Genomic DNA, 15947 nt, shown 5'->3' on the forward strand with positions numbered 1-15947 from the left:
TTTTTGATTGGGTCATTTATTTTTCTGGAGTTGAGCTGTAGGAGTTGCTTGTATATTTTTGAGATTAGTTGTTTGTCGGTTGCTTCATTTGCTATTATTTTCTCCCATTCTGAAGGCTGTCTTTTCACCTTGCTAATAGTTTCCTTTGATGTGCAGAAGCTTTTAAGTTTAATTAGGTCCCATTTGTTTATTTTTGCTTTTATTTCCAATATTCTGGGAGGTGGGTCATAGAGGATCCTGCTGTGATGTATGTCAGAGAGTGTTTTGCCTATGTTCTCCTACAGGGTAATTTTTCTATGTTACTCTATACAATTTTCATCAACTGATGAATGCATAAAACTGTGTTTTGTGAATTTCTCTTTAATGCCTAAATTAAATTCTTCTTAATGGAATTCCATGAAAGGAAAGGAGACAAATGTTTAATGGCAGCAGATTAAATCTATGTCAAATGATCTGAATATATATATTGTGGATAAACATTCACAGTAACCATGTGAAAAATGTCAGCACTTCAGAGGTGTGTGATTAATAAAATTTCCTTGACTCAAAAGGAATATTTGCATAAATTACAACAACCTGATAAATTAAAGAGTCAGTAAGAGGGGATGACCAATAACTGATGAAGCTTTCAGTTGGAAAGATAAGTTTCAAGAACAAATCATGATCTTTGGGTGTGAAGAAAAAAGTGTAAGTCACAAATGAGTTAACTCAAGGTAAACGATGAAATACATTTATAGGAACTACCTTTGACTTCTTCACATTCATGAATAAAATAATTGAGAAAAGCAAATCAATCTGAGGGCACAATATCAAGAAGGGAGGAGGATAAAGATTTTATTCACTTCTATAGTGTATAGAGCTCCTATCTTTGCATGTGTTTCAGAAAGACAAGCAAACATGCCTATCAACTTGGTTGCCCTTCAGCTCACCAGTTTCTCTGTGAAAATATTGCAATTCTCTAGAAACAGAAAAAGTCAATGTCCATAGATAAAGAACGGTATGGAATAAATGAAGTAAGAATGGAATATGAAAGAAGTGTGTGAAATTAAAAGGAAGTTAACTTTAGATAACGTAAGAAAAAAGTGCATATGTAATTAATTGAGAGGGAAGGTAGATATCCAGGAGAAGAGCAACTCAGTGGATGGTTTTAGGTTCAAAGGCAAAAGACATCAATGCAAATAGAAACCATCATTTTGATGGGCTTGGGAGGAAGAGGTTTTTGAAAATTTACCTGATTTCACTGGAGTTTTTTCTGAAAAAGAAAATGAAAAGATCAAAATAAATATAAAAATATATTTATATCAAAATAAATATAAAAATAGAAAAGGGAAGGTAATTCAAATTTAATGCAAATGTTATCTTTCAAGTTGAACCCATGGAGATGTGCAAATATACACATGTATATGCCATTGCAGGAAGGCAAACACATTCACACACTTATACACGTGCCCAATAGTTGAGAACCCAGTTCAGTGAGTATTTTTCTCAAAGTGAAAAAGGACATAAAATTAGTCAGTATTCTCATTTCAGACAACTTCTTAGAAACTGCAGTTCTCATGCTCACCTTAAAAATGTTCCTTCTCCTGATTGAGATAATTAGGCTTTTGTTATTCAGTTCATATGTTGTTATAAGTACTTTGCTTTTTAATATGTGCATTCAATCTGGTTATTATGACATTTATATGGTATAAAATAGCCACAAACACTGAATTGGAGGATCTTAAACCACTGCTTCCAGAGGCAATATAGGGTATACCCCTGGGCTCCTCGATTAGGAATATTTCTATTACTGAAGGAATATATAACAGGGTGTATGTAAATTTATCTTTTGCTGCTCTTGTTGTTGTTCAGTCATCCTGCCTTGTCTGACTCTTTGCAACCCCATGGACAGCAGCTCGCCAAACCTCCATGTCCCTCACCATCTCCCAGAGTTTGCCCAAGTTCATGTTCATCATATCAATGATACTATCTCTCCTTCTGCCCTCAATCTTTCCCAGCATCAGGGACTTTTCCAATGAGTCATCCCTTCTCATCAGATGGCCAAAATACTGCAGCTTCAGCTTCAGAATTAGTCCTTCCGGTGAATATTCAGGGTTGATCTCCCTTAAGATTGACTGATTTGATTGCCTTGCTGTCCAAGGGACTTTCAGGAGTCCTCCAGCACCACAGTTCAAAGACATCATTTCTTCAGCATTCTGCCTTCTTTAAGGTCCAGCTCTCACAACCATATGTGACCACTGGGAAAAACATAGTCTTGACTATATGGACCTTTCAGGGCAGAGTAATGTCTCTGCTTTTCAGTACGCTGTCTATGTTTGTCAGAGTGTTCCTGCTGATAACAAATCTGATTTCATGACTGCAGTCACCATCCGCAGTGATTTTGGAGCCCAAGAAAAGGAAATCTGTCACTACTTCCACCTTTTCCCCTTCTATTTGCCATGTGGTAATGGGGCCAGAAGCCATGAGTTTAGATTTTTTAATATTTAGTCTATATCGTGAAAAGCAAGGAATAGGAAGAGTTGGAACTAGGGAAAAACATATGGAAGAAGTTGATATGAAAGTAGTCCACATAAAGACAATTGGAGAGGGAAGAGTGGAAGGATGAGAGAATAGGTGCCAAAGAGATAGAAAGGGAGGGAATGATGGTAGTCATTAAATGGCTATAGGGAAAATGTCAGAAATACTTACCAATTTTATTTCCTAAAATATCTAGGAAGCCTAGGGTAATGTATTTGGGCACAGTGGAAGAATGAGTGTCAAACTCATGGATCAAGAAATAAAGCAGAATGCTTACATGCTTTGAAGGACAATGAGAGGCAAACGTCACTGAGCACATTAGGCATCTTCTCCTCTATCTCTGCAGGTTTGGGGAAGTCTCATTGCAATAAATATGGGCCCTAGATACAGGTATTTTATATAGGTCCTAACAAGGGATGTGTCCTTGGCGATAAACAGAATGGAACTCAGTGCCTTTTAACATAATATCCTTCATCACATACTCTTTATAGTGAGCCTATAGCATGTCTGGACAACAGGAACAAGCTAATGTTTGCAGGAAAGAAAGATACAAATTGGAAAATAGAATGTATTTTAGATTGGGAACTGAATAGAGAGACTCTGTATGGGGAGGCCAATAATTCAACTGGGAGAAACAAAGTCAGGCATCCAGGACAAGCACAACACAATGGAAAGAATCTGGATTAAGAGATGGGGCCTCAAGAAATCAGTCATGGTGAAGAGGTTTTGAGAAGTTTCAGAACACTTACCATTTTGATCATGAACTTCTAAAGAAAGATAAAGTGAAATTTTAAGGTCAGTATCATGGGAATGGAACACTAAGATACAAACTGTATTACAAAATTCATATTTAAATTCATTTTGATCTGAATGAAAAAAAAAAACAAAACAAATACACAGTGTAGATGAAGAGCCATTTTGGCAAGGGACTATTCTTCAAGAGGATTACAGTGTTAAGCAGGAAAAGTAGTGTCTTAATGGGGTAAAAGCATTGAAATCATACTTCTGAAGTTTACCTGTGAAACATGTTCTTTTATTAACATAAAATCAGACACTACTGTACATATATGGTTACTGTAGTATGAACCACTCTGGCCTCCTACAACTGTAAAGAGATAGTTTGGAAAGTTCTATTTCCCCTGAAACAAAATGTAAATAAAAACATCAAGTGGATACCTGAGGCAAAACTTTAGACTTTAACTTAATGTTTTATGAAAAGCTCTTTTAAATTTCTAAGGAAAGTTGCTTCTCAATTCATTAACATAACATTTCATTATTGAGTGATACGGTATTAGGTGAACTTTTGTTAACAGGTGACATTATCATAAACACATTGAGAAAATGTGCAGTTTGTAGACCTAATAATTTAGAAATTATTTTTAAAAAAAGAACATACCATATTTGGTAGAACACATCTATACCAAGAACAATTAGGTCGTGTGGTCAGTGTGAATGTGAGGTTAGGCTTAGAGCTCGCATTGGCCAAGGAATGACATCTGAAACTCTAGTCTTTTAAAGAGCAGAAGGTAGACAAAATTTGCTCAGGAAGTGTGGAGTTATCTGCTCACTTAAGTTTTGGCTCAGAGTCAGTCACATAGCTATTATTCCTTGACTTTAAAATGTCACAGAGATTCTACATCTGTGGTCACTTGCAGGAAAATTTATTTATTTATTTATTTATTTTAAGGATTATATCATGTTGTAGCAAAAGAAATATTGGCAACTTACAAGGGCAATAGTTTCTTAGTCTCTCATGTTGAGAACCAAGAGAAAAATGTAAACAACTGGATATTTCCTGGGATGTATATTTCTTCTCAAAACACTAAACAAAATTCATTACAAAGACCATCATTGTGTCATTCAAAATGCAAAGCAAAAAACAAGTAGAAAGGAAAAGAGTACTGTTGTTTGTAGAAAAAGTTGCAAGAATAACGTTGGAAATATTATTATACCTGGAAATGTATTCAGGCACAGTGGAAGAAAAGTGTTGTTTATTGATCAAGAAATGAAAGCAGAATTTATACAGGCTTTGAAGGGACAATGAATAGGCAAACTTTATCAGTCTGTTAGCAATCTTCTCAGATCTCTGCAGGCTTCAGGAAGTCTCATTTACCTAAGTGTGAGCCCTTGATATTGGAATATGGCAGAGGTCTTAATTGAGATGTGTCCTGCCAGATAAACAAGATGGAATCCAGTTCCTTTCAACCTGATATCCTTTATCTTGTTAACTTTTAAGTAAGCCTATAACAAGTTGCTAAAAGTAGATAAAAATTAAATAGAAAGGAAATGATATAGAATGGAAAAGGAACCAAAATAGATTTTAGAAGGGGAAATTAATGAAGTTAACTCTCTACAGGGAAATCTCTAAGTAACAATTGGAAAGGTAAAGGTAGACATTCAGAAACAGGCAATACAAAGAAAGCATGTGGATTATGAGAGTGGGGATGTCAAGCCTCAAGAAATCAGTAAATGAAGTTTGTGAGAAAAAAGGTTTAGGATACTTACCATTTTTCCTCTGGGGTCCTTTAGAAAGATAAAATGGGAAATTTAATGGCAATATCATGGAAATGGTACACCAAGAAACAAAATTTATTATAAAATTCATATTTAAATTTTAAGTATCCAAATGCAGATACACACACACACACACACACACACAGTGGCTAAGAACTCACTTAGTTAAGAGACTATTCTCCAAAGGGGAATAAATATAAAAAATAAAAATATTGTATTAATTGTGAAAAAATTCAAAATAATAATTCTAAAGTTTTCAGTTAAAGAAATGTTCTTTACCTATATTGAATGTACTACTCTTATTATTATTCGGCTTATTACCTCTAATAAACACCTGTGCTTTTACTACATAGATGCAGTCAACTTCACTACTGCTATACCTAAGAAATATTGAAACAATAGGACAAATCACAGAATGTCGGAAACTGAGTAACAAATGAATATGTCACACAGTGATTGAAAAGACAAAAAGACGAGACAGATTATAGAAGAATATTAGTATCCTGACTTTGAGGAAGATAATGATTGAGCATTGAAGACAAACGTTCAAAGACGGATGAAACTATGACTCAATATCCAGGTCGTAGTACATTATATACCCAATACATAACAAGATCTTCCCTTTTTTTGCCTAACAGTTACTAACAGTCAAAAGACAAATAGAAAATGCACTCCAAAAGAAGTAGCATGTCAGGAATGGAGGTGGACAAATTTTTCAAACACTGCCATCATTTTCTGTGGGGTGTCATTTTCTGTGTATTCTGAAACCAATACACATTTCTGAAAATCAAAATCATGAGATTCAAAGGCCATTTCACCACTTAGAGGGAAATACAGTCTTTCTTGGTGGTTCACATGGTAAAGAATCTGCCTGCAGTGCAAGAGATTTATGTTCCACCCCTGAGTCGGTAAGAACCCCTGGAAAAGGGAACAGCTATCCACTCCAGTATTCTTGCCTTGAGAATTCCATGGACAGAGGAGTCTGGTGGGCATATATTCCAAGGTTTAAAAAGAATAAGATTGAAAATGACACCATGTAAAGAGGTAGCATAGCTTGCCCTCAGTGATAAAAGCCATATCAATAATTGGTCTTGCCTTACTCCATTGTCCTTTTTAAGAACATGCAGACAACAAACAAAACTCATTTGCAAAGGAGGTACTTGATAAGCCAAGAGGAGAAGCAGAATTTACACAGGCTTTGAAGGGACAATGAACAGACAAACTTCATTCAGCCTGTTAGGTGTCTTCTCTCAACTGTGCAGATCTGGGGAAGTCTTATTGACCTAAATGTGTGCCCTGATGAAGTTCCTGACTAGGGATGTGCCCAGGAGACGGATGCCCAGATAGGATGGAAATCTGTGCTTTCAATTTAATATCCTCTAGTTCTTCAAGTTTTCAGGGGACCTATATTAAGTCCTCAGAGACAGACTGAGAAAAACAGAAAATGCTGATATGTGTAGGAAAGAAATGATGTGGAACAGGGAAAGTGGGAATTGAAAGGGCTTCTAGGAGGTGAAACTAAATGGAAAGAACATCCTCTGAATAAGTCTATAACAAATTTGGAGCTCTAAGACAGACATCCAGGGAAAGGGCAAGACACGGAAACCTATGGATTAAGAGACTGTGAATGGTTAGGTGTGAAGAAGTTAGTCACGTAAAAATCATTTGTGAGTAATAAGTTTTTAATTACCACTCCTTTCCTGAGGTTCTTTGGAAAATAAAATGGAAAATTTAAGATCAGTTGGACTGCAAGGAGATCCAATCAGTCCATTCTAAAGGAGATCAGCCCTGGGATTTCTTTGGAAGGAATGATGCTAAAGCTGAAACTCTGGTCACCTCATGCGAAGAGTTGACTCATTGGAAAAGACTCTGATGTTAGGGATTGGGGGCAAGAGGAGAAGGGGACGACAGAGGATGAGATGGCTGGATGGCATCACTGATTCAATGGACGTGAGTCTGAGTGAACTCCGGGAGTTGGTGATGGACAGGGAGGCCTGGCGTGCTGCAATTCATGGGGTCACAAAGAGTCGGCCACGACTGAGCGACTGAACTGAACTGAACTGATGGAAGATTAAGAAACAAAATTTATGGCAAATATTGATACATATTTTAAATTACAACTATAAGAGAACATAGACACAAAACATAAACACACACTGTGGACTGTGTGTGACGGCTCATTTTTTAAATATAGTATTCTCCCAAAATACAATAGAGGTAAAAATAAAAGTATTGTTTTAGTTGGAGAAAATTATTAAAATGCTAGTTCTGAAGTTGACCTTTCAAACTGTATTTTATTTATGTTGATAGTCTAATGCATAATTATTCAGTTTATTAACTCTATAAATTTATTTGGCTGCTACTTGATAGAGTTAAATCAATTATTGTGATATCTAAAATGCTAAGAGCCATGAGCATTGTTTAACATCTTGAACCTGTGTTGTCAAGGAAATACAGGGTTTGTAGCCTGGATGATTCTATTCACATGTTTGTCAATAAATGAATATATAAACTATTGTAATGTAAATTTATATTTTAGCTAAAGCCTAAGTGAGGCAGGTCTTTCATGTATAAAAAAAATACATGAGGAAAAGGTATGAAGATACTAAATAATGGTGAAGGGGTTTGTACGTCAAAAGACTGAGCATATTTTGGAGAAAACTCACACTTCAGAAGCTTAAAACTGGTAAATATTTGAAATATACCAATACTAACATTTAGTTGACACAAAAGAAATGTCTGCCTAGTTTGTATCAAACTGAGAAAAACACAGAAGTACTAATGGGGAAAATGGAATGCCAAATGCAGAGGCTAAATAAAAAGACATACCATGTAAGTTATTTGTTTGATGGTGTTCAGGAACATGGAAATTGATTGCTGAAGAAAAAGGTATAAAAACACAGATGAAACCACATGTAAGTTCATAGTAAAAAACATTTTGAGTCATGTGTTTCCCTTCTTCACACTATTGATCAACAAAAGCAAAGAAATCCAATTCATTCAAATAAGAGGACAACATCAGGAAGGGACCAAGTCAGAAATTGGAAACCCTTCCTTCGTTTGCTTTTGCGTTCACTTGGACCATCATTTCTTAGAATTAAAACCAAAAGTTTCAAAGTCCACCGTACTAATGAGAAGTACCCATTTTCATTCCACATATTTCAATGTGCAAGGTTGGAAATGGCCCCATCAGGGGAGTTAAATTGTGAGTTCTCTTAAATAGTATCAGATCCTTGTGTTTCTGTTGGCACTTCTGCCTTTCTCAGAGTAGAAAATTAGTGTGAACTGATAGACAAGGAACACATTTAAAAGGTGATGAGGGAATATAAACGGATTTTTGTGCACAGGGGCTAATGGATCATTAACTAGTTTTAGCCTTCTAATAAACTGTGGAAAATTCTGAAAGAGATGGGAATACCAGACCACCTGACCTGCCTCTTGAGAAACCTATATGCAGGTCAGGAAGCAACAGTTAGAATTGGACATGGAACAACAGACTGGTTCCAAATGGGAAAAGGAGTACGTCGAGGCTGTATATTGTCACCCTGCTTATTTAACTTCTATGCAGAGTACATCATGAGAAACGTTGGGTTGGAAGAAGCACAAGCTGGAATCAAGATTGCCCGGAGAAATATCAATAACCTCAGATATGCAGATGACACCACCCTTATGGCAGAAAGTGAAGAGGAACCAAAAAGCCACTTGAAAATAAAAGAGGATAGTGAAAAAGTTGGCTTAAAGCTCAACATTCAGAAAACAAAGATCATGGCAACTGGCCCTATCACTTCATGGGAAATAGATGGGGAAACAGTGGAAACAGTGTCAGATTTTATTTGGGGGGACTCCAAAATCACTGCAGATGGTGACTGCAGCCATGAAATTAAAAGATGCTTACTCCTTGGAAAGAAAGTTATGACCAACCTAGATAGCATATTCAAAAGCAGAGACATTACTTTGCCAACAAAGGTTCATCTAGTCAAGGCTATGGTTTTTCCAGTGGTCATGTTATGAATGTGAGAGTTGGACTATAAAGAAAGCTGAGGGCTGGAGAATTGATATTTTTGAACTGTGGTGTTAGAGAAGACTCTTGAGAGTCCCTTGGACTGCAAGGAGATCCAACCAGTCCATTCTAAGGGAGATCAGCCCCGGGTGTTCTTTGGAAGGAATGATACTAAAGCTGAAACTCCAGTACTTTGGCCACCTCATGCGAAGAGTTGACTCATTGAAAAAGACTGTGATGCTGGGAGGGATTGGGGGCAGGAGGAGAAAGGGACAACAGAGGATGAGATGGCTGGATGGCATCACGGACTCGATGGATGTGAGTTTGAGAGAACTCCCTGAGTTGGTGATGGACAGGGAGGCCTGGCATGCTGCAATTCATGGGGTCGCAAAGAGTCAGACATGACTGAGAGACTGAACTGAGCTGATACTGCTAAGTTCTATTACCTCTTAAACAAAGATGTAAATGGAAAACATCAAGAGAATAAAGGAGAAAAATATTTAGTGTTTGAATTAGTGTTTTCTGAATAAATCTTTTAAATTTGTATTTTGCACCAATTAAAATTTTGAGTTAAAAGAGGCTGAACAATACTATGGGGCTTCCTCATTAGATACAGCATTTGTATACCCAAAACAACAATAAGATCAAAGGGTATGAGAGAGTAGGTTTAGAGCTCACATGTAATAAAGGAATGTCACTGAATTAATAGTCTTTGAAAGAGCAGAAGGCAGAGTAATTTGCTCAACAAATTTGGAGTTTTCTGCTCACTTCACTTTTGGGTCAGTATCAATCACATGGTTATTGCCCCTTGAACTTGAAAGGTGACAGTGATTTGACATCAGTGGTCATTTACACATTCATGGGAATGATATGGTGATCAGTCTGATATCCCTCATCCCTACAAAAGTTAGAATCAAATGAAGACAACTCTCAGGAGACTTAAAAATGAAAACACTGAAATATATAGACAAAAATAGGAATATAATGAAAGTCAAGTAATAGGAAGAGTTGAACTAGGGAACACCAGATGGAAGAAGTTGGTATGAAAGTAGTCCAAATACAGACCATTGGAGAGGGAAGAGGGGAAGGATGAGAGAATAGGTGCCAAAGAGATAGAAAGGGAGGGAATGATGGTAGTCATTTATGGCCATGGGAAAAAATGTCAGAAATACTTACCAATTTTATTTCCTAAAATATCCAAAAATAAAATTAAGAATTCCATGTAAATATTGAAAGATACAAACAAAATAATTCTATTCTATTCTAAAATTTGCATTTACAATTCAGTTTATTAGTGTTCAGAAACACTCACACACAAAACACTGATACAGAACATGCATATACACAGAAGAGCTCAGAGGAATATCAACACCCAGAATCTCATACATCTATAGTAAGAAACCCTCCTTTTGCTTAATATATTCTCCAGAAGTTCAGAGTGGGCAAAAATTAAGTCAATTTACTAGATTGTGATATAATTTTAGGAAGGTTAGTCCTAGAAGCTACCTTTTAAAAAAGTTTTAAATCACTTTTGGCATTAGGCATTCATTGTTCACTTTATAAGATATGATAAGGTATTTGGAAGGTAACATATATGTGAGGAATCAAGGTAGCTTTGTTCAATAAACTGGATACAAATATTGAATTACAGGATTAAAAGCATTCTAGAGATTATTCTTCATTATGAACTTTGTGCCTCTAAGCACATTTATGTCAACCCACGAATACATCACCTTGATTTGGGACGTTTCTATTTTGATCCACACCTGAATGAAGCACATGTGATTTATATCCAGTGCCTGTAAGAAAAATACAACATTCAGTGCCAGTGAAGCAAGAATTACCACTTTTCAAGAAACTATTCCAAGAATAACTTTTGAAACATTTCTACATCTGGGAAGCGTAAGGTAATGCATCTGGGCACAGTGGAAGAATGAGTGTCAAACTCATGGATCAAGAAATAGAGCAAAAAAAAAAAAAAAGAAATAAAGCAGAATGCTTACATGCTTTGAAGGACAATTAGAGGCAAACATCACTGAGCACATTAGGCATCTTCTTCTCTATCTCTGCAGGTTTGGGGAAGTGTCGTCACAATATACATGGGCCCTAGATACAGGCATTTTACAGAGGTCCTAACAAGGGATGTGTCCTTGGAGATAAACAATGGAACTCAGTGCCTTTGAACATAATGTCCTTCATCGCATACTCTTTATAGTGATCCTATAACATGTCTGGATAACAGGAACAAGCTAATGTTTACAGGAAAGAAGGATACAGATTGGAAAATAGAATGCATTTTAAATGGGGAACTGAATAGAGAGACTCTGTATGGGGAGGCCAATAATTCAACTGGGAGAAACAAAGTCAGGCATCCAGGACAAGATGGGGCCTCAAGAAATCAGTCATGTTAAAGAGGTTTTTGAGAAGTTTCAGAATACTTACCATTTTGATCCTGAACTTCTAAAGAAAGGTAAAGTGTAATTTTAAGGTCAGTATCATGGGAATGGAACACTAAGATACAAACTGTATTACAAAATTCATACTTAAATTCATCTTGATCTGAATGCAAAAACCAAAAATCCAAATACACAGTGTGGATAAGGAGCCTTTTTGGCAAGGGGCTATTCTTCCAGAGGATTACAGTATTAAGCAGGAAAAGTAGTGTCTTAATGGGGTAAAAGCATTGAAATCATACTTCTGGAGTTTACCTGTGAAACATGTTCTTTTCCTAACATAAAATCAGACACTACTGTACATATGATTATTGTAGTATGAACCACTCTGGCCTGCTACAACTGTAAAGAGATAGTTTGGAAAGTTCTATTTCCCCTGAAACAAAATGTAAATAAAAACATCAAATGGATACCTGAGGCAAAACTTTAGGCTTTGACTTAATGTTTTATGAAGAACTCTTTTAAATTTCTAAGGAAAGTTGCTTCTCAATTCATTAACATAACATTTCATTATTGAATGATACGGTATTAGATGACCTTTTGTTAACAGGTGACGTTATCATAAACACATTGAGAAAACGTGCAGTTTGTAGACCTAATAATTTAGAAATTATTAAAAAAAAACATACAATATTTGGTAGAACATACCTATACCATGAATAGTTAGGTCGTGTGGTCAGTGTGAATGTGAGGTTAGGCTTAGAGCTCATATTGGCCAAGGAATGACATCTGAAACTCTAGTCTTTTAAAGAGCAGAAGGTAGACAAAATTTGCTCAGGAAATGTGGAGTTATCTGCTCACTTAAGTTTTGGCTTAGAGTCAGTCACATAGCTATTATCCCTTGAATTTAAAATGTCACAGATTTTCTACATCTGTGGTCACTCGCAGGAAAATTTATTTAGAATTGAAAGAATGTAGTGATCAACCTGATATCACTTATCCCTACAAATATAACCAAAGCTAGTCAATTCTCTGGAGACAGAAAGGAAGAAAAGGAAAAAAAAAAAAAAAGAACTAATGTTTAGAGAGAAGAAAAGATATGTGAAAAAAAAACCAAGTAATGAGAAGAGATGGAATTAGGGAAAAGAGATAAAAGGAATTAATATGGGAGTAGTCCATATCCAAAAGGTTGGAGATGGGAGAGGGGAAGATGAGCATGGTGGATGATACATGGTAAGAAAGGCAGGGAATTATGAGCAATCATTTAAAGGGTGTTGGGGCAAAGGATGTTAGAAACACTTACCAAATGCTTTTCCATGATAATCTAAAAAATAAAATGAAGAGTCCAGGTAAATACAAAAAGAAATAAAGATAAATTAATCTTATTGAGTATTTTGAAATTATAAATATTTTTTCATTATTCACACTCACACAGAACAGGAAAACACATATGGAATACACATACACACTCAGGAGCTTAAGTATATATTCACAAACATGCACACACAAACACACACACAGACAAAGAAGCTCACACATTCTCAGTGACCAAACCCTCTCTTTTGCTCAACAATATAGTCCAGAAATAGAGAGTGGCATAATCTGAGTCATTTAAGAACACTGAAAGATAATTTTAGGCATGCTGTTTTTGGAATTTACCTTTAAAAAAAAGCTTATAATCACTTTTTACATTAGTTAGATTTTCATTTTCAGTTTGTAAGATATAAGTTATTTGGATGTTAGCACACGTGTCGAGAGATCACTGTAGTTTTGGTCCATAAACTAGATACAAATACTTAATTGCAGGATTGGAAACAAATTCTTCCAGATTTTACTGGGTGTCTCTATTCACATTTATGTCACCAATGAACATACCTACTTGGTGGTTTCTGTTCTGACCCTCTCCTAAATGATACACATTTGATTTAAATTCAGTGATGTAAGAAACATAAAATGATTGACACCAGTGAAGCAAATTTGCAGTGAAGCAAATTACAAATTTGTAATTATAAATTACAGGATATGAAAGTGACTTAGACTAATGCATTACATAACAGCCACACTGAAAATGACAATAATTCCCAGATTAGTGATTACTAGCATTAAATGGACAGGAAGTAATGTTTGCAGATTTTGCAACAAGACAAATCACAAAAGGATAAATGGGGAAAACTGAAAAAAAATAGTCCATATAGCAAACATACATTATAAAGACAGAAAGGTGAGACAAAATTATACAAGAATGTGTGCATATTGACTTTGAAAAAGATGGAGATTGAGCATTGATGACAAAGGTACAATAAGAGATGAAACCATGTCTAATCCACAGGGAAATACATTAATGAAATTTGCCTTTTTTTCACCTACCATTTACTAACAAAGTCAAAGGAACTAATAGGCAATTCACAAAATGAAGTAACATGACAGGAAGGGAGGACAAAATTTTCAGACACAGCCTTGGTTTTCTTTGTGTTCTTAACTGACACATACTTCTGAGCATTTAACCATGAGTTTCAAAGGACATCTCACCAATTAGGGGATGACGTCCTTGTACTTTTATAAATGCCTGGTTTCCAAATGAATAAGAATGAAAATGACACCACAAAATGGGGGGTAGTCAACCCTCTGTCTGAAATAAATGTCATTACATTCATCGATCTTGTATTGGGTCAACCTCCTTTTCCAAAATTCAATGAAAATAGACAGAAAATGAACTATAAGAGAGGTACTTGAAAAGGATATTGAAGACCAGGGAAAGGACACTGAAGAGCAGAGTAAAGACATCCATCTGTCCACAATCCACTTGTAGAAGTTAAGTCAAGCTTCATTGTTATTTAATCGCTAATTGTGTCCGACTCGTTTGTGACCACATGGACTGTTGTACCAGGTTCCTCTGTCCATGGGATTTCCTAGGCAAGAATACTGGAGTGGGTTGCTGTTTCCTTCTCCAGGGGATCTTCCCAAGCCAGGGATTGGACCTGCATCTTGTGCATTGGCAGGGAAACTCTTTACCACTGAGCCAGAAAATAAGCCTCCATGTCAAGACTACAACATACATAATTTTGATACAGATCTGAATTAAATTATCTTTGAAATAAGAAAGTCACTGAAAACGTTCATTAAAATATGTTATAATTTTAAGGATTATATCATGCTGCAGGAAAAAAAATGTTTGGCAACTTACTAGGGCAATAGTTTCTTAGACTCTCACTTTGAGAACCAAGAGAAGAATGTAAACAACTGGATATTTCCTAGGATGTAGATTTCTTCTCAAAACACTAAACAGAATTCAGGTTACTAAGACCATTATTGTGTCATTCAAAATGTAAAGCAAAAAGCAAACAGGAAGGAAAAGATTACTATTGTTTGAAGGAAAAATTGCAAGAATAACACTGGAAATATTATTATACCTGGAAATGTATTCAGGCACAGTGGAAGAATGAGTGCTGTTTATGAATAAAGAAATGAAAGCAGAATTTACATAGTCTTTGAAGGGACAGTGAATAGGCAAACTTCATCAGCCTGTTGGCAATCTTCTCTGATCTCTGTAGGCTTCAGGAAATCTCATTGACCTAAGTGTGAGCCTGAGATATTAGAACTGAGATGCATCCTCACAGATAAACAGGATGGAATTCAGTTCCTTTCAACCTGATATTCTTTTTTTTTTTAATTTTATTTTTAAACTTTACACCTGTGGCGGATTCATTTTGATATTTGGCAAAACTAATACAACCTGATATTCTTTATCTCATTAACTTTTAAGTAAGCCTGTAACAAGTTGCTAAAAACAGATAAAAATTTAATAGAAAGGAAATGATATAGAATTGAAAAGGAACCGAAATAGATTTTAGAAGGGGAAATTAATGAAGTGAACTCTCTATGGGGAAATCTCTAAGTAAGGATCGGAGAGGTAAAGGTAGACATTCAGAAACAGGGCCATACAAAGAAAGCATGTGGATTATGAGAGTGGGAATGTCAAGCCTCGAGAAATCAAGCATGTAAATGAAGTTTGTGAGAAACAAGTTTTAGGATACTTACCATTTTTCCTCTGGGGTCCTTTAGAAAGATAAAATGGGAAATTTAAGGGCAATATGGAAATGGTACACCAAGAAACAAAATTTATTATAAAATTCATATTTAAATTTTAAGTATCCAAATGCATATGCACACACAAACACACACTCACACACACAGTGGCTGAGAGCTCACTTGGTTAAGAGACTGTTCTCCAAAGGGGAATAAGGATAAAAAATAAAAGTATTGTATTAATTGTGAAAAAATTTTTAAATAATAATTCTAAAGTTTTCAGTTAAAGAAATGTTCTTTACCTATATTGAATGTACTACTCTTGTTATTATTTGGCTTATTAGCTCTAATAAACACCTGTTCTTTTACTACATAGATGCAGTCAACTTCATTACTGCTATACCTAGGAGTGATTGCAACAACAGGACAAATCACAGAATGTGGGAAATGAGTAACAAATGAATATGTCACACAACCATTGAAAAGACAAAAAGATG

At 35.6% G+C, this 15947-nt stretch overlaps 1 long non-coding RNA gene across 1 annotated transcript; it reads right to left on the minus strand.

Annotated features, from left to right (window-relative positions):
• Nucleotides 1–1231: 1231 nt before the first annotated feature.
• LOC104981341 lies at nt 1232–15480 on the minus strand. Its single transcript, XR_824359.1, has 8 exons — nt 15463–15480; nt 12728–12748; nt 10765–10830; nt 10208–10219; nt 7861–7908; nt 5023–5040; nt 3267–3284; nt 1232–1252 (listed from the first exon to the last, which is right to left on the minus strand). It is a non-coding gene; the product is annotated as an uncharacterized LOC104981341 (long non-coding RNA).
• Nucleotides 15481–15947: the final 467 nt, after the last annotated feature.

Source organism: Bison bison, unplaced genomic scaffold (genome assembly GCF_000754665.1).
Source record: "Bison bison bison isolate TAMUID 2011002044 unplaced genomic scaffold, Bison_UMD1.0 scf7180017858929, whole genome shotgun sequence".
In the NCBI taxonomy this organism is placed as follows: domain Eukaryota; kingdom Metazoa; phylum Chordata; class Mammalia; order Artiodactyla; family Bovidae; genus Bison; species Bison bison.